Source organism: Parasteatoda tepidariorum, chromosome 1, assembly GCF_982258835.1.
Source record: "Parasteatoda tepidariorum strain Cologne lab strain chromosome 1, Ptep-v5.0, whole genome shotgun sequence".
Classification (NCBI taxonomy): Eukaryota; Metazoa; Arthropoda; class Arachnida; order Araneae; family Theridiidae; genus Parasteatoda; species Parasteatoda tepidariorum.
The window spans coordinates 75900725-75922028 of NC_141755.1; the positions used below are offsets into that span (position 1 = coordinate 75900725).

General features: G+C 28.8%; 1 protein-coding gene across 5 annotated transcripts in view; it reads left to right on the top strand.

Annotated features, from left to right (window-relative positions):
* The window catches only part of LOC107456609 (CUGBP Elav-like family member 4), a 550694-nt gene that overhangs the window by 143745 nt on the left and 385645 nt on the right, over positions 1 to 21304 (top strand). The gene's annotated exons all lie outside the window — the stretch shown is intronic.

The window sequence follows — 21304 nt, forward strand, 5'->3', positions numbered from 1 at the left end:
AACATGGAGGACTTTGAGACTCGAAAGATTTAACGTGCATCAGTCACCATTTACTACACGGGGAGTCTTCGGCCGGCGAGGATCGAACCCACGACCTCTTGGATATGGGCCCAGCGCCCTCCTTACTTCAAAATTCTTAATTTTTTTGTGATATAAAGAAAGAGATATGGCAGCCAGTTATAAGAAATCTACTAATTCCCCTCGCCAAAAACATTTAATGTTTTTATTTACGATCTAAGTTAATCTAAAGCAGTCTTTAATTTTCATCAACATCTACTTAAAATCAAAACAAATGTCGGAGGTTAAAGAATCTAGTTAAAAATAAATAATAATTCACTTTTATATTAAAGTATTTTATTCAGAGGTAAAAATTTGTTTAATATGACAATTATCAATGTGTAATTTATATTTTTATTAAAATTGCAAACAACGGATTCTAAACATTATTTTTAAGCAATCTTAAACTTCCAGCCAAAGTTGTCTAAATGTGTGTTACAACACAGGAAATTATTTTCATCAGCTTTAAAACTATTAACAAACATTGTACTTTTATAAATAAGATTTATTCATAGAGAAAAAGAATTACATGGTAATGGGATTTATGGCAAGAAACATAATTCTGGTTAATAAAAGTAAAATATTTTCTCAACCTGAAATATTTTTTTCAAGGCTGTAAAACTTTGATAAAATTACCATAATGTTTGAAAATGATATTTCCTATAAGAAAGCCATATTTCTGGTTAATGAAACTATAATATACGATATTTAAATTAGTCATTGGGCAATTTTTCCTTTCATATAGCAAAGGTTTACTGAAAACTTTAGCCTTCAAAATTATAGTTCTTATTACGACGCATTTCACAAAATTAGAAAACTGAAAAGGGAATTTAACCAAATACGTAAAGGGTTATCTTGCCATTCTCTATAGATATCATGATAAAATTACCAAACTTTACCACATTTTCCAAATTTTATCACATTTTATAAAACCATATTTTATTGTTAATTTTCACAAAACATTACCAAAGCGCTTCGGTAAAAATTACCGAGCTTCTTGGTGTTCCTATGGAAACAGATGTATGGTAAATTTAACCATATTTTGATAGTTTTTGCTCAGTGTATAAATGATACCAGTAAAAATTCTTATTTAAATTGTAAACTGTTGTAAAAAACAGCCATAATTTCGTCCTACTGTTGTGTCTTCTTAAAGTTAATACTTTGGCATAACTTTCAGACAGCAGCATCCATATTTCTACATAAAAACCAGAGCATTTTTTATTATGGGTAATATAGAAAGACTCTTATGGGATATCTATGAGGTAGACTGATTTGCCTATTATCATAGACGCAAGTACTGAACATAATTTTGTCTAAATGCTTTAAAACTACCCTGCTTAAAGCGCCATCTTGAAGTTAGGGTTAATTTTTTTTTTCTTGATGATTTTTCTTTTTACTTAATCAATTGAAGATATTGTATTTTTCAGCAGAGGTGGAAAGTTATGGAGTCAATTAATTAGACTTGGAAAAGTTGAGCTTGATAATATTTAGAACTTCTAGGAAATTTTCCTCGAAATTTTAAAGCAATAAAAATTTGCGATTCATTACTTTGATTCAAAAATTTAAAACTACTCATCTGTTGTTTTTAGATTCTTTAAAATCTAATTTTATAGCTTAAATTGATGAAAACCTAAATTAGTAACTACGGAATTGTATAGGCAAAATTTTTTTAGAAGCAATTATTAGAGAATCCAAAATGCTGCATGCTTCATATCTCACATTGTGATTGGGTAACGAACTTGTATTTTACATGTATCGAAATATACTGTCAAATAGATTTGTCGAGTACCAAAATTGTAGGTTTGCATACGCATGCAATGACTGCTAAGTATTTTTGAAATATCTGAAAAATACGTTCTTCCTTTTCTGTCTTACTTTATGTTTAATATATACTTGTTTTCCGTCTTCTATATATATATTTTTAGGATAGGAACACTAGTACTTAATAGACGTAAAGTATAACAAAAAGAAAAAATATTTTTTTTTGATATTTTAAAAGTACTTAATAGTCACAGCATATTTATGCGAACTTACAATTCTTGGAAAATTATCAATAATTAGTTTATTTGTGAAAAGTAAAGAGGATAAGTGGAAGTAAAAGCTCGCCGTCACACTTTTGACAGTTGAGTTGAGTCGGGATAGAAAGGGCCTCTTAACTGTTGGTTAAAGTGGGTTCAATATATTATTCAACATAAAATTTTAATCAATGCACATGTTACGTAAAATAACAAGGATTAATTGCAACAAAAATTATAAATATTGGATCGTAAAAATTTTGATAATGAAATCTTAAATCTTTAAAATCCAAGAATAGCCCATCCTTTGGTGACTTTTCGAAATCTCACCAAATTGGTGATTATTACTTGGATCAAAATTGTTTTTTTTTATTAAAAAAACAATTTAAATTATTGCAAATTTATTAAAATATTATTAAGGAAATAAAATTAATTAAATAACTTGCAATACGGTTGCAACATATCTCCCCGAAATACCTTCCAGAAACCTAGTTTGGCGAGATTTCAAAAAGTCGACATAGAGTGGGCTATTCTGAGGTCAACCCTTAAACCAAAGGTTTTGTTTTAAGCTACGTTTTCTTTAACCATAAAAATTTTAAAATGAATTTTCCGTCAATCAACAAGTATTATTTTTATAATTCGAAGAAAATATATTTTGGGCATATTTTAAGAAGTCATAAACGGTAGGTAATCATTGGATACAAAATAGTAATAAATGCGTGTGCAATCTTAAACCATTAGTGAAAGTTGTTTAAATCTGTCTTACTAAGCCTGAAAGTGTATTTTCTTTAAAACAACAAGCAACACTTATATAAATTGTAAAACAATAGATATAAAGAAAACAGCCATGATTCCAAACTACTAATTCGTCTTCTTGAAGTTAATGCTTCGGCATAACTTTCAGACAGCAGCATCCATCCTTCTACATACAAACCAGCTCTTTTCATTTAGGGTACTATAGAAAGACACTTATGGGAATCTATCGGGTAGACTAATTAAAGTCTTTCATCGTAGGACAAAAGTACCCGGCGTAGTTTAGTCTCAGCCCTTTCACCATAGTAACATAGACAGAAATGAGATTTGGGACTGAGAGACTTGGGCTTCAAAGTAAAGTGGAATAAGTTTAGTGTCGCAGCTTCACTCAAGATCCTTTGATGGCTTCTATTCTCAATTAGCGTTAGAGAGCTTGCTGCTTTCAATGATTGCTTTTGTCGCTTACAGCTTGCATGGTACGAAGAAATATTTCATATCAAAGATCTAACAAATTGCGATTATTAAATTTTAAGCCTTTGTAGAGCATTGTGCAGTTAGTGACAGTTAATTTATATTTAATTCCATAATGGCAGTAATGAATGAACAGTTAATACTATTAAATAACGAAAAAAGTATAATTTATAATAATGAAAGGGAAAGTTTGGAAGGGGTCTATGTTTGAGCCTTCCTCCAGACCCATTTGCGCTGAAATTCGGTCAACTTGGTGCAAGTAGAAATTTCAGACAGTAATTCTTAAAATGATTTAAAATTTTTTAGTTATCTTTTCCGGAAGAAAGTATAAAAATAATTTGTTTCTTTTTTTGCATAGGATTAGCATTGGGTATTGTTGCAATTTTAAACAACGGAATTATTTTTTTCAAATATTTAAAATACAATATCAATGTTCACTAACATTCAACTCTATTAATTTAAAAGCGAGTTTCGATGAGAATTAACAGCTTGTTGTCCTATATTTATATTTCTTAGAATTATTATGCCATGTATGAACAAATACAACGATGGCGCCACCGAACTAATAATTGGAAGGCTATTTCAAACCGAATGTTTATTGTTTTTATATTTACGGTTTTGAAAAGTGCTTCTACAAACTTAAATGTGATGTCAACGGTGATTTGAAATTTAGAAAAATAAGCTAGGTACTAAAGTGTCAATTATCGAAAAAATTGCTTGATTGTGTTAATCTTGATTCTTAAATAGCAGTCGCGATTAGTAGCATGATTTCTGGTGCTGAATAGTAATCTATCTTTTGATTAATAGCAATTTACGGAAAATAATTTGAAAGTATTTAATTTATTTTTCAAAATTCATGGTGTATTTTGTCCTCAATCCATTAGATTTGTGCACGATTGCGTAACTTTAATTTAAAGATTTTCATTATTATTATCATTTTTTTTTTGCAATTTGTTTTACCTGAATGAAATATGGAAAACATGCTACTTATTTTAGAATAAAAATGTTTAATGCACTCCAAATTGAGGGTTTTTATGGTAAAATGATAGTTTGGTTGAGTCAATATATTTTTTTGGTACGTTTTATCCTTTCATTCCTTCTCTATAATCTTTAACTAACCATTTCAGTAAGAATTTAATAATTTTTAAGAAAATTCTTTTCCATTTGATCATAATACTCTCATTAGGATTAAGATTTTGCAAACATTTAGATTCATGGAGTTTTGTATTAGAAAGTATTAAGACTTCTGGTAAAAACTGGATCATCACGAAAAAAATAAAATAAATTGCAATATTTTTTAAAAAAAATGACTGTGACAACTTCATGGAAACAGTGAGCACTAATTTAATTTCTAATGCCATGCTGTTGTTTTCCAGAAAATTATAGTATAAGAGATGTCAGTAAGGGTCTGGACCAGCAAGTAGAATAAAAATGGTAAGATTCCGTTAATTATTACTCTCGTTTCACAAGTCTAAAGTTCACATCCGTTACATCGGACGCTTTGTTTGAAGAGGTTAAATAACTGTGCTCAAAAAGTTTTGATCTACGGAAATAATTATTCAAATACTGCTAAAAACAGAAAAATATTTTTTATTTATAAGTTCTTTTTAATAAACTACTATGCCTTTAATATATTTTTAAATAGAGTATAGTTACCCCTTTTTTAATAGGTAAGAAACTTACCTACATTTAAAATTCAATACATATCCGTTAAAATACTATATGCAGTTTTCAGTAATTAATTAATTTTGGCATGTCTAAAATAAACATATTTCGTTAATAATTAAAATGTGAAGTTTATGTTATCTATTAACGATTAATGCTTTAATTTTAAATTTATAAAAAAAATATTGGAAATAAAAAAAATGCATTGCAAAAATAAATTTGTCTCTTTCTTCCTATTTGCTTTTCAATCGTATTTTTTTCTGCATGCACTTTAAAATTGAACATCTTTGAATTATAAAATAAGTTTTGTGCTTGCTATAAACTTTCATGTGAAAAATAAAATAATTTTAAAACTGTAGATACTGAAAGGAATATTAAATTAAGATTTCACTTTCCTTATTTTTCCAATTTACATTAAGTTTTAAGTAAACTTCGACTTTGCATACTTGTTGAAATTCAATTCAATTTAATTGTAGAAAAATATCGGCTCATATGCATTTAAAAATATTAAATTTTACGAAATATTTTTTAAGCTTTTAACGGGCTTATAATAATAAGGTAAATTTCTAATTTTTTTCTCCTATTTATTTTCAATTTACTCAAGTTTAAGGGAATTTTGATTTTACCATTTGGATTTCAATTTCAGAATCAATACACGGCATAGATTTTTATTGATTTTATGTTGGAAATAATTTAAACCAAAACAATAAATACTTAAATTTAAACATCAGTGTAAACCCTCTTTTACTCCTTTCCCGAGAGTTCAACTCTTAAATAGTAGATCGATTAAAATATCAAAACAAATTAATAAAATATCCAGAAAATGTTGCTAGACTAACAATTCTCTTAAACTATTAATATTAAGTGTTTTCGTATGATAATCGCTTCCCCAAATTAACCATGACTTACCCCAATTTTCAATCTCAAATCCTACCTTTTCATCTACATGTCGTCATACAATCTCATCGTCATAGCGATTGATTGCCAAGCAGTTCTGACTCATTAATTAGAACGGAATGTCCCTTTCATCCCCCCTTTATTGATTCTACATACGCTATCGTCCCCCCTTAACAACCCCCCTCTCCCCTTTTGGAAGGGTGGAGTCGGACATGTCACTAGAGTTGACAGAAGAGTTCGAAAGAAGAACTAATAAAAAATTAGTTCTTAGTGCCTAAAACGGGAAAGAATGAAGGAACCAGGCATAGCCAATTAAGTTGATTGTACTAAAGACTTCGTTTGTTTGATTATTTTTATTTATTATCTGCTCTTATAGCTCGTGGCAGATGGTGATGGCTCTTTTCTTCTTTTTTGATGTTATTATTCTTATCAGCGATGTAGGTTATGCGTTTTTATTTGCGCTGGGGCGTAGACATTCGTAATGTTCTTTCTTAATATGTTATATGGATCCATAGATTGTCTTTTGTGTTTGAGCATGGACAATTTGCTCTATTTTCATTTCTTTTTCTTTAATCTTTAGTGGAGGCTGATTGTGAATGATAATGGCTACAAGCAAAGCCACAAATCAATTAAATGTAAATCGTTTGAAAAAAGATATTTTAGTAGATTTTAAGTCTATCGTTAAGGAAGCTGAAGTGACTTGATGATAAAATTCGTTCTTAGGTAAAATATTAAAAGCAATTGTTCTAAACCTAGCATTACATTAAACCTATTATTATGTTATAAGCTTAATATTTAAAAAAACATGAAATGAAAAAGCAATATGCTACTTATTTTTCATCCAAGCGGTGAGAATGATTATAAATAATAATGGCGACGAAAAAAAAACACTAATCAATTAATAATATATCGTTTGAAATTAAGGTATTTCAAAATATTTAAATTTATCGTTACAGAATCTAAAGTTACTTCATATTCATATGAGTAATTATTATACTACAATACAGTATTATACTATAAACTCAAGATTGACCAAAAGAGAGGGAATAGTGTTACATTATTTCCATGTTGTTTTTGTTTTATTTTATTTAATCATGAGTTGAGAATGATTGTGAATGAAAAGGACTACAAACAAAACCATGCATTAGTTAAACAGAAAACACTTGAAAATTTTTTTTTTTTCAAAGCATTTAAGTTTATCGTCAAGGAAACTGAAGTGATTTGATGTAAAAAATTATTCACTAGTACAATATCCTAAACAATTATTACATTATAACCCAGAGTTATAAAATACGCCTAAGATTTAAAAAAAGGAGATAATATTATACTTTTTACGTTCTTTTTTTTTTAATTTTTGAGATGAGATTTAGGGTGAATGACAATTACCACAAGTAATCTTACAAATCAAATCTAAATCGTTTGAGAAAAAAGTGTTTCTAAGCAATTTAACTTTATTGTTAAAGAAACTGAAGTGTTTTTTTGATATTAAAACTAGTGACTCTTAGTATAATATTATAAGCAATAATAATACAATCCCAAAGTATTATACTTAAAGCTTAAGATTGATTAAAAAAACATATTGTACTATTTCTGCATTTTTAAAACTTTAAATGAGTCTAATTGCGAATGATGGCTACAATCCACAAATCAATGAAATATAAATAGTATGAATTTTTTTTTTCCAAATCATTTAATTTTATTGATATTAAGAATAATACTGTAAGAAAAAGTCATGTTTATTTTTTAAAAAAAAATATGCCTTAAATTTAAATGGTAGATTTTACTTATTTAAAATATTGGTGTGCAGTAATTCCAACTTCTTTTCAACTTCTTTCTCATGCGACTTATAATATATTGAAAAACAGAGACTTGAAGCGCAATATAAATAAAAAATTTTGAAAATATAGAACAATATATAATGATTTATTTTAAAAAGTATTTCTCTTTTGAATTTAAAACAATATTTTATGAAAACAATATGCATCATGGCGCATTTTAAATCATAAAATTACGATGCTGAAGTGGATCTAAGAGCTTTAAAAAACGTATGTTTGTTCAAGTACATTCATCTTGTTATTGCTGGTTTAAGCAATTATTCCTAAAAGACGAATTTTGTAAAAAAAATGAATAAATATATAAATGCATACTTCAATGAAAGTATATGAATTTATTTTTAAATTATTAATTTACTATTACTTATATATTTTCATAGTTTTTTTTAATCAACAAATGTACAATAAATTAAACTACTGTACAAATTGTAGTGAAGGAATGAGTTCTGATTAAGGGAATCAAGTTATGCATATCTAGAAGCAAAACAAACAATAATTGGAATGTTGACACTTGCAACTAGAAGTGACGACTAACGTTCTAATCGAATGATATTTAAGGAGATTAATATCAACTAAATGGACATCAGTGAAAAAATGTCATAAAAGTGATTTAAGATTTTTGGATGTCAGATTGCTGCATTAATTAAATAAAATTAGTTTGTAATTTTCAAATGTTACTTAATTAGCAGAAAAAAAATTTAATTGATTGGAAATATTGTTATGGTAAGCAGACAGTTAATTTTTATAATTAAAAACGCCTTTGACATTGTTACCATTTCAAATAAAAAAATTTTTTTTATCCAAGTGAGTTTTTTAGTACGAAAATATTAAGTATTTTAAGAAAATTATAACAAGAAATCTCAAAACTGTTAACGGAAATTTTCTTCCGCCAAAGTAGGGTAAAAGAGGTGTACGTTATCTTATTTTTTTTTCTCTTACTTTGTTCCAATGACAAAATTTTAATTACTTTCTCACCTTTGTTGTACACTCTCCAGCACGTGCGGGGGTGGCTGAAGGGGGTGCGAACTCACCATTGTTATTCTCTAAAAGCGACAAAGACTGAAAAGAGAGTGACAGAAAGGGGCAAAAGATACGCTGCGAGGCAGACTTGGTGACGAAGAAGAGGGAGGGTGCAAAAGTAGGGGTCTGGGCTGTCGGAAACTCCCGAAGTCGAGATCGGAAAGAACACAAGAAAAAGTAAAAGGGGAAAAAAATCGTTTGCGTCAGCTTTAAAACGTTCTGTTTCGATCGATTATAGCACATGCAAGAAAATAGGAAGCAATGCGACATTGCCATCATCTTAATTTTTCTTCCTATTCTTTTTACATTCTATTTCGTGTTCCTTTATTCGAAAGGTTTTTTATTTTATATTTCTTGTTTTTATCTCCGTCAAGTATGGATCGTAAAAGGAAAGAAAAAAAAAAAAAAAAAACAGCCTCGCTACCGGAAACGCTATTTTCTTATATAAAAGTTCCAAAGAACGAATACCATACCCTCTTCGTTATGTTGTTATTTACGTTATAACTGGGCCAAGATTCAGATGTTATATCTGCCTCTCTTTCTTCCCTTTTTTTTCTATTTATTTTCGATTTTTTTTAATATCATTTATGTTTTCACTGTTTTATTATTTTTTTATTAACATTATTACTAGCGTCGAAAAGGTGTCCTTTTTTGGCTTTTTTCCACGAATCGTGGTAGTATACAAGAGACTCGGAGACAATGACTTTTTAGTTTTGTTTCTTTTTTTTGCTTTATTTTTCTTTCTCTTTTGTTATAAAAAAAATAGTAAATGAGAAAAAAAAGCAAGCGAGGTTCGAGAAATAAATAAGAATAATAAGAAAAAGAAGTAAATAAATAAAATGGGGAAAAAAGATGAAAACACGCCTTACTTTTTGTACACCGGAAATTTTCGCAACGTAAGCCAAAAAGTGATTTTTCTGCAGGAAACGGTGGAATTTGAGAGAAGCAATGGTTTCAATGCTTTTAGTTTTTTTCCATCATTTTTTAGAAAAATGTTGCTTTTTTTTCAATATAGATTTAGATCTTCTTTTGTGTCTAACAGATAATGGGATATAATCAAGAAAGTGATCATACAATATCGTATTATATTATTTAATTATTTCATTCTTTAAAAAAAAAAAAAAAAAAAAAAAAAAAAAACGAACGGTAACTCTTATTATAATAACAGGCAGCAAATTTTTTGTTGCATTTACACAAATACTTGTTCTGGCGTAAGGATTCCATCTCTTAAATTGGTTTTTCTTCTAAACCTACAGATTTTCTTAATGACATTTTAAGTCTATTTTTTGATGAAATGTTCAAGTTTAAAAACGTTCTGTACAACAGGGGGTCGCCTAAATGGCGCGACAAGCCTGGGAGTTGGGGTACATCATTACGATTAAAATTCCTTAGGAACCAATTCCCGAAAATGTGGTAGCACGCTGATAAGGACGCTTCCATATTATGACCTGTTCAGAAGCACAAGAAGAAATAGCTCAAAATAGGGTAAGGGCCCCTAGTGGCGTATGACTACATTTCGGGGCATAGGTTCTTGCGCTGCTTTTATCCTGATGATGTGCCTTAACTCTCTCAGAAGTTTGTTGCAGCATTTATGCGATCCCATATATATGAAGCGTTTTCAAACTTATACATTTCGAGAAAAAATGAAACTAAAAATGGCATTTTTAAGAAAAACTGTAGTTTAAAAGAGAAACCGATTGCAAGTTTGAAATCCGAGATGAAAAAGATATCTAAGATCTGAAAAAGAAATCATGCAAGAGAAGAAAAAAAGTTTTCTAGTGTAATTCAACTCTAACTCCCTGGGCTGTGATAAGGGAGATAGTTTTTTCAGCGTGTTCTAAGCAGACTAGTATTATGGAATAAAGTGTATTATAGTAAGTATTCCTGAAATGCACTTTTTTATTTGGGTTTTATACTGATTGAATTTTTTGAGTAAGTAAACATCGTAACTCCCGTTTGTAAAAAAAAATTACTTGGAATAGATAGTAAAATTTTATTTAAATGTTACTTGCAAAAAAAAGCCCTCATGAAATATTTGAAGGTTAATTAGTTTATTCAATGAACAATGGTGGCCTGGATAACCTGATTGATAGGGCGCTGGGCCCATGTCCGAGAGTTCGTGGGTTCGAACCCCACCAGCCGATGACTCCCCGTGTAGTAAAGTGACTGATACACGTTAAATCTGTCGTGTCGCAAAAGTCCTCCATGTTCCCATAACAAATCAAAACCTCTGGGGGTACTGGATTGGAGATCGATCGTACTCTGATTCAGGTCAAAATTACGATCTGTGGATGAATGAATGGATATATGAATGGGTCCGCTCTATAAACGGGTGTGATGTATGGTGTGGAAGAAGTCGAATTCTTGTCCATAGAGGGCGCCACTGGAAAACAAGAGCAATCACACCCCCTCTGCCTAAGCAGGCATACGTCAACAACAACAATAAGCTATGGTAATTCATGTCGTTTGATGTTTTTGAACCAGAGTAAAACCATGCACGTTTTGGTGGTTGGAAAATTAAGGAGTGGAAACCCCTTTATTAAAACCTTCATCTTCAATCCAAACCACGGTAGTGATTTGTGCGCATCAGTCTTGGACTCATCATTGAGCTTGAATCTCAAATTATAGCCAAAACCTCAATACTGTAAATCTAATGAGACATTGCACTCCTTAATGATATTTAATAATCTTTGTTTTTTAGTAACTTTAGTGAGGCGAAAAGTGAACTAGTGTTTGCATAATATAGTTGATATTCAAATTCAGCTAATTTTGACATGTTTCAGAAATAAATGGTATTTACAAGAAGAAAAAAAATTTTAAAAAAATGTTCAAAAAGTGGCGAAAATGAGATGTGAGCATGGAACGTTAACCACGAATGCTCGAATGTAACCAAGCACTTTCAGTGTCTATCACTAATGTTGATGATTTCTATAGTTCACTGGTATCTAATACTGTCTTCTTTCAATAATGTGACATAAAAGTGTGGAATCGAACTGATGAATGGTCAGAGATGATATTAGTCATTGTTATTCTTGTGACATTTTAGCTTTGCGACATAAATCCTTCTCTGAGGTTTCTTTGTAACATATATCTTAGCATAGGCGTAGCGTGATTTGGGCACGCTTTTTGATTACAGAAGACTTTTCGTCTATTTTAAGTTCTGTACATACATTTATATATAAGAGTACGCCGACCAGGTGGCCGAGAGGTTAGCGTACCTGACTACGGAGCGAATGGTTGCTGGTTCGAATTCCGCTCAGGACATGGATGTTTCTCTGCGTGCTGTCCTCTGTTGTGCGATGTGTGAATGTGGCCCACCCTGTGAACGGTATTTGTGGCAGCGTGGCGTGGGTAATGTTGCTCGCCTACCTGTCTTTGGTTCACAGGTGCCCACTGGGTAACGATAGAAGAGCAGCACTTCTGGTATCTTCTAAGACGAATAACGAAAAGTTCAGTGCCTGCCGTTATTGAAATATATATATATATAAGTATACATAAAAAATAATGCATATATAAACACAACTTGAAATAAAGAGTTTTCTAAAAACAAAAAGTGTGCTCCTCCCACGCTTGACCTATGTATCTTAGAAATTTCTGTAACATACATTTTTTCCTCGGGTATCTTCGTTACATATATTCATTTCTCGAATATCTTTGTTAGACATAACCATATCGCAGGTATTATTGTTACACAAATCTCATTCTTAATTACTTGTGTATAACGCATATTAGTCTTTCAATTTAATTTGTAACATTCATCTGTCTCTCAGATTTATTTTAAAAGTGAAAACACGTGATATCACGCGATATCATGGCGTAGTGTAGAAATTTGTATGACTAATAGTTGGTATGAAGGAAATATTGACTCATGCTGATACATGCAATATAAAAAATAATGTAAACAAAGTAAAACTAAAACATAAAGAAGAAAATAAAACTAAAATATGAACAAAATAAAACTGAAATATAAACAATGTAAGATTGAAACACAAATAATATATAAGTATAAAAATATTCTTAACCTACAATTCATTTATTTAATAATTTAGTCAAAAATTTTAAAACTTAAAATGACTACAAAAGAAATTTTAAATTGTTTAAATGCTTAACATATTTATTGAAACTAACTGAATAGACACCCTGCAATGTAATTAAATATTAAAACTGGTTTGTTATTATTTGAAGCAAAATAAAAGAAATCGAATAGAAAATTAAAATTTGTGAAACATGTCGTCCAGAAATTTGAATTAACTTTAATTTCATAAAAAAAATTCAAACGATATATAATTAAACACTAAACAACGTATATGATTAATTATAATCATAATACATCGTATGAATATCATATTAAAATGGGATTATTATTATTTCACGAAAAATTAAAAAAATAAATTCAAAATCAACTGTTTGCGATGTGCCAAAAAACTTAAGCCAACTTCCAATTTATTAAGAAAATCAATGTATCTATCGTATATGGTTAATTATATATTATATTGATGTAAAATTAATCAAGATAATAATTAAGTATCGTATGTATATCATACAATAAAATTGGTTTATTATTTTTGCAAGAAAATGAAAAGAAAGTTAATACAGAATTAATAATTTGTGAGATATTCCCAAAAACTTAAGTCAACTTTAATTTCATAACGAAAATCGATTAATTTCTTAATAATCATTTATTTTGTTGCATGTTGCATAAAATATAATTTTGAACAAGATTAAATCCCAGGAAGTCTAAACTTCACCCAAATCAGACGTTATATATTTAAAAAAAAAAAACTAAAACGCCTACCCCTTCAAAAACTTTAAAATAGATTTATTTCAAGAGAAGAAGAAAAAAAATTCAAGCATTATACTGAGATTATCATTCCAAATAAATCTCAGGTTGTTTCCCTCGATGTTTCAAAAATGAATATAAAGAAGGAAACTAACATATTTATAAAAGACGTCGTTCACTGGAAGATTGGCTGACCAGCTAGAACTGGTCATGGGGATTTCTGAAGATGTTATTTTCCCGTTTTGAAAGAAAGCGGGAAAAAATACAACTCGAGGAGGGACAAGATAAGAAAAAATGAATACTTCGTTTCCTTATGTTTGGCCATTTGTTTCGACATTTTTTGTGCTTCTTATTTTATATGGTATTTTTTTTCCTTTTCTCTCTAAACTTGCAGTAGATAAGAAAGCTAAATAAACTAAAAAAAAGTATTGGAGGATCGAGGATACTAAAGTAAGACGGAGAATTCGAACGGAAAGAAAAATAAATGATTTCAACATCCTGTTCTCGACATATGCTGACTCGATAACTCCGGATATAAAAGACAAATATAGTCTTCCTTTAGAGTAAATAAATGCAGTAATGAAATGCTGGAAAATCTAATATTATATGGATATTTTCTTGGAGAACACCAAATCTCTTTCTTATTACAATAATACTGAGGACTAACTTATTTGTTTTGGGAAATGGATAATAAATCCTGGGGAGACTATAGTAACTTTATGCATGAATTAATTAACCCAAGCAAGATAAATACTAAAGGAAATGGATTTACAAAATTATGCCAGATATTTTCTATTAAAGTTTCATTAGCTAGTAAATAATAATTTCTTTTCATTTTTGATAAATTGCGTTAAAATAATTGCTTTGTTTTTTTTACTTCCTAAACTAAAATAATATATTTTTCTTTAAAAATACATTCTAATCACATTAAATATATTTTCAGTATTAATTTAATATTTTAAGATCTAATTTTATTATTTTATACGTCGTATTTCGAAAATAATTCTTATAAAGAATGTTATTGATTTAAAAAGACAACATAATGCGACAAAAATAAGTTATAAAAAATAATAAAATGTACGCATTTGTTGAATAAAAATACATTTCAAAATACGATACATACGATTTCAAAATATGATTAGATTGAAAAATACTTTTTGTTTAAAGATGACTATTCATTCCAGAAAAAAATTACATATTTTTGGCACAATGCATTCAAGAATTTTAATTGTATTCTTGAGAGCTTTAAACAACCAGCAAAGAAACTGTACGAGGAGAAAATAATTCTATTTAAACTACCGTTATCGTAAAGTCATTTCGGTAAAAAAAAAATATGATTCTGGCAATAGAACAAAAATATACGGTAATTAGACCATTCATATGTTAACGGTTTACCGTAAATTTTAGTTTTCGAAATTACTTATTTTTATTAGCACACATTGTAAAGCGGAAAAGTAAATTTAACCAAAAAATTGCATATATGCCATGCTCTAAGGTATAACAAAATTATTAAATTAAACCACATTTGCCAAATTTTAACACGCTAAACAATGTTTTATTTGCAGTTTTATTATCTATACATAATAATAAAAGCGGCTGTGTGTGTGTGTGTGTGTGTGTCTGTAATCACAATATATCGCCCCAGAAGCCTCGCCCGGGCACGAAACTCGGCCCATAATTGTGTTTTGACATAATGAAGAAGTATTTTTTTTCTTTTTCAAAAATTTTGATTAGTTATTTAGTTATCAGTCATTTTGTAAGCCTATGCTTTTCGTCTGCTTTTTCGTCTTCAAAGAGCCATATTCAAAAAACTATTAAAAAATGCATATACTTTTCCCCACTCTTATAAATGTATGCTAATGCGAACCTCACAATTGAAATATTAATTTTCGACAACTTAAACCAATAATATACGAAGGAATTAATAATTTAATTGTAAAGTTCGCATTAGTTTACATTTAAAGTGGAGAAAAGTTTAACTTCTGTATTAAAAATGTGGCAACATATTCGATACGTAAATAGAACGCTTCGCTTTGATATATTTGTCGCTGTTCATAATTGTTATTCGCGATCGCAACGAACTATAGGGGGCGTTGTTGTATGAGACGCTTACCTGCGATTTCCATATGAACCGTCATTCAGTTACTCTGGAGACGTCGTTAATGTAGCGTGTAGCATTGCAACGTTCCTTCTTTAATGTGGCTTATTAAATTTAAAAAAGAAAAATGCTTGATCTTCTTTCTTGTACAACCGAAAACAAAATGGTATCTCTTTTTATTAGAGAAGGAATATCCAAAACACATCGGAAAAATATTTGTACATTAACAGAAAAAAATATGTATATTCTTATAAGAGTTAAAACCTAATGCCCGAGAAATAGTATTACTAAATTTAATGATATAACATGAAAGGCCCATTTAAACTTTACATTCTATAGTTTTAAGAATCATATTAGTTCAAAAATTAAAATGAACAAAAAGTATACATAAGCCTCATAATTTTATGAAATTTAATTTTGTAAACAACGTTTTTTGACAACAATTTTTATCAAAAAATTTCAAGTTTCAATAAAAATCATTATATAGAAACTAAGAAACGTAAAATAAAGAATGCTGACGAAACAAAAACAAAAAAAAACAATTCTTTTTTGTCGCCATTTTTAGTGCTACGAATATTCGTCTTTGGGATTTGCCAAAAACAAAACAAGATGCAATTTTATTTTTTCAGGAGGGAAATATTTTACCGAAAAAACGAAAATGTACCAATTCCCACAACATAAAACTTTATCTTGGCAAACGTTCGTTTTGGAAATGTTATTTCATTTGGAATCTTATTCATCAGAGTTCATATGGCGATATGATTGTTTTGAATCTATGCTAAACTCTATATCGGCTCATTTTCCACCGAAATCCAATTAACTATTTTGATTTTAAATAAAGTGTTTTATTTTATGAACTGTCGCAAAAATTTTAAGTGTAGATTGGCGGCACTTAAAAACCGCCAAATCTGTAGCGGCGGTGGCGTTAATACGTCGTAAGTACCGAATTTTTATTCCATACTTTTCTGAATCATATTATTTCAAACATTGGAATATACAAGAAGTATACATAAACACATAATGTTATACCATTTAATTTTTCAAAAGTATTTTGAGAACAATTTTTATCAAAAAATTATAAACTAAAAAACGGAAAATAAAGAATTCTTAGGATAAAAAAAACGATTTTAAGAATTATTAACATTGAAATAAAAACTTTCATATTGTTTCTTTTTTTATTATTCTTATAGTTCTTAATCAGACGTAAAAAACCATTCTGTAGAGAACCATCATCAAATGAAAAAAAAATATTTACAAGCAAATTTTTTATTGTAAAAATCATTGCACTTACCTGATTTATGATTCCCGGAGAATTCCAAAATGATAAGTTCCTTGTTTGAAAACTTTATTCTCAAATAATAGATACATAGTTTATACCTTCATTACTTTTAGATAACATAGTACACAGCAAAATTTTATAATTGATATGAATTTGAATATGTAGCTAAAAACAGAATAGCTGAATTCTAGTTGAACTTATTCTTTCAAAATTAAAAAAAACTTACCAAGAAAACGATTTAAATTAATTAAGAATCAGCACAAATGGCACTATTTCAAGTAACTTGGATAATTTTTTATTGTTGTTTTCCGAATTATATGGATACAGAAATATATACTATTCTATAACGAAGAAGAATATGCTATAACTATTACAATTCTGTATGTTCTGAATTCATATTTATTCACTGGAATGACGAAAGCAATGTTGACTTCACTTTAATTCGTAATGAATTGAAGACAGAAGAAATGCATTTTACCTTAATACACACATCTGTAACAGTATCCGAAATCGGAAGTCATCAGTTGCAAGTTTGTTGATAATAGAAATTAAAAATAATTGAGGAATTTTTCTTCAAATGTTTGGCGTGTTCTGTTCCTGAAAGATTTACTAATATTCTGGAGATTTTTTTCAAGTTCTTCGGCCTTTTCCTTAGGGAAATTTTGTTTCTTATTTGCTGCTAAAAAATGGCGTCTGATTCAGTCAATGACTTTGATGGAACTAAATGAAAACGTGATAAATTAATGTCCGATATTTACAGGCTCCCGCTAGACGGCGTACTCGAGCGTTGCGATCGCGAATAATAAGTTTTTCTTCTTCTTTCCACGCTCTATTTTTTTTTTCTTAAGCGAAGACGATAATTTTTATAGCGATATTGTAGTACTTTGTACAACTAAAAATTCTTTTCACAACACTTTAAAAATATTTACTTTATTTTCTTTATATATACAGAGAACAGTCGGCAAAGAATTCGATTAGGTTGAAAAACATTTCGCTAAAAAGGAACGAATTCCAAAAGAAAAAATAAACAACTTAAAGAATAAAAATGCTGATTCCAGCCAATTTTTTGAAAGTTAACTTAGAAAAAACAAACCAAACGATGTTAAATAACAAACCAAACGATGTTAACAAAATGACGTAGAAAGCGCAACTAGATCAAAATTATACAAGCACAACTAGATCAAATTATAATAACTGAGTGCTTGACGTAACAGATATAGAAATAGAATTTGATACCATAAAAAATTATATAGAAATAGAAATTGATACCATAAAAAATTTATTCGTTTTCGTGTTCTTTTCATGTATTTACCATTTTAGTTTTTTTTTTCTTAAGCGTTGTAGCTATATAATTTCAAACATCCTCAAGAGCTATAACACATCTGCAGCAGAACTGGATATGAAGACAAAATTGCTGGACAGGAACACTTTAATTGTCCACTAATCTTCAGATTTCCGGCTATGTTTTAAAAAATTTTATTTGTGAAAACCTTTAGCTTGGCGGACAGCTGGGCGCCTTTGGCGGCTAGTCTAAAATAAAATAAAAATTAGATAAAAATTAGATCTAGAAGCAATGTAAATAATACTATATTCTTGTAGTTTTGACTATACTTTTGTTTTTCAGTATTACGTTTTATGCTACATCAAAGGTTTCAAATGTACTATTGAAATATGTTAAAATTCTAAGCAAAAATATATAAATTAATTAATTAGTTAAAAAATGACTCCCCAGCTGGTAAAGCCTCTAAGCATGGAATAGAAAACAAAGTAATCACACTGTTTTAACTAACTAAATGTTAATAACATCTGAATATGTTTTTCTGTTGTTTCTTGTGCTGAAAAATAAGTTTTCCGTTTGTTGCATTTTTGTGAGAAAGTTCTGTGTTAGGCGGAAATTTCTGCATCAACTACCAAAAACGAAGCACTCTGTCGATTCGATGATTTTTCGATATGCTTTAAGTTCATAACTCTCGAAAGTCACAAAATTTTTTCTAAGTTTTCATTTTCGATTAATAAATAAAATTTTTAGCGTGAAATTACTTTCGTAAATAAGAAGCACTGTAAAATTTCTGTTCTCCTCTGAACGCCAAAAATGGTGGCAACTACTTTACACCTAAGTATTGTTCTTCTACGCCAAAACCAAAGGATTGTTCTTAGTGCTATGAAACTCCTGGAATATTCTTTTACATTATTTGGCTTAAAGTAGCCAACGCCAGCCACCATGTTCGTAATTTATTTGCTCTAAAATTTTTGATTACAGTTAGATATGATACATATAAGATTAAGTAAAGTTATTTTACGAGACATTATAAAATAATAATCAGTAATGTATAGACTAATTCTTAAAATAAAATGAGTTTGTAAATTAAGCATGCGAGCAGCAGAGAGAATTTTAAGATTGATTTTAACAAGGCTCTGCAGGTCAGACTGAGAAATTATGCGTTATAAAATTATTTAATACAGTTTACAGAGAATTGAAATTTAAAATATAAATATCCTTATTACACAGCCAAAAACATATGTAGTTTTACAGAAAACTTTAATTTCTGAAAATGAGAAGCACCATTGAAGACAGCCGCAAACATTCGCCAACTCATCATCAATTGTAAACAATTACTGATGTAATCAAAACACGCCAACATTGGAGTTTTTGGAAGCGAAAATATTTAACATATGGTGTAAAGGCGAATAATCTCGGTGCAAACTTCTTAGGATTTTCGGTGTTTAGAGCTTTCATACACTCTTCGAATTGTATATGAAAGCTCGATTTGGCGATAACTTGAAAAAAAGCGTTCTCTTATACGACTTTTAGGGTTGCTCCAAATCAAACTCGGAAAGATATTACTCCTGTGTTTTTAGTGTATTTAAAGATGCTTTATTTTTCACCTTTTCATAAGCGAAATCATGTTTTTAAAACATTTAATTTTTTGTAAATATTTCTACTTACTACTGCACTCATACCAGTTCTGTATTAAATTAATCAGAACATTTTACGATAATGCTAAATAATAACTTTGCTTATTTCAGACAAAACTTAATCTTTAAACAAGTGCAATTTTGGTTAGCTAAAGTTAACTGGTTTAAATTATTTCCTAAAAGTTAAACTTAAATTTAGGAAGAAGAAAAAACTTAAAATTTCTAATTTCATCTTAGCTTTTTATTGCGCTTTCATTTAGATTTACTTTAAAATTATTTAAGCTTGTAAAACTTTTTTTAGTGGTTGGGGCTTCAAGCTATAATTAAATACAACTTTCTTTAATTAGCACTTCTAAGCTTAGAAATCACTATCTGAGGAAAACAGAAATACACTTTTTGTTTCTGACTTCTTTTTTTTTACGTTGGTTTAAGTTCTTCTTGTTGGAGCTATTTTAAAGATTATATTTCTTTAAGACACTTAAAAATTTTCTTCCTTATTCTATGAAGATAAAAACAAATTTTCTTGGTGTAAATTTTAAAAGATTGCATAAAATTATCTGCTTATATTCATTTCGTATGGTATTACGGATTTTCTAAATGATTTTTCAGAAATATTAAAAGTTTAGCTTTTTTTATATTATAGTAAAGAAATTTTTTAATTTTCTTAAAGAAAGAATTTTCAGGCAAAGATAAATTGAATTCAGAGATTTAATACAAGATTCAAAAAACTTTTTAAAATGTTCTTTTTTCTTAATTTTTGAGATGAAAGGTATTTGGGATTTTGATTTCTGGAATAAAGAATTTTAGTGATAAATAAATAAAAGGAAACCTTGCTTAAAATGTTTCTTATTAAGCTTTGGGGAGAAGATATTGGAAATTTTGGAGCATGCTGAATAATAATTCAACGTAACATTGCTGTAATCTTAAAACGGTCTCACGTTAACTTACAAATTAAACGTTTTAAAATGTGAATGCTTGAATACCATTGCTCTAATCCAGAGATTATAAACCTTTTTTTTTTGTCGCGGGCCCACTTTTAACGATTTCAAAATTCGGCGGCACACAAAGCAAAAGATAAGTTTAAAAGTTTTTTACTTACCTATAATACACTGTGTAAGATAGTTTATGATAATAATTTGGAATGTTAAATAATATAATATGTACTACAAAAAGAACAGTATCTTTATTAAGGGATTAATTACAAATGAATTACTGAATTAAATGAATGACTTTTTATGAGAAATTTCAGCTTGATGTTTTTTGATAATTTCATTTATATTTGGTCGTAAAAAGAACAATGCTACTCTCATATCATCTTCTACATTTAACAGTCTCGATCTTTTTTTTCGTTTTTATGTTGGTTAATACTGAAAATCAGAATTCACACAAATAAGATGTAGAAAATTGTAATAATATTGTTAAAGTTTTTTTGGCTATAATGGGACAGAGAAATATGGACAGAGAAATATGTATGTATGTATATATATATATATATATATATATATATATATATATATATAT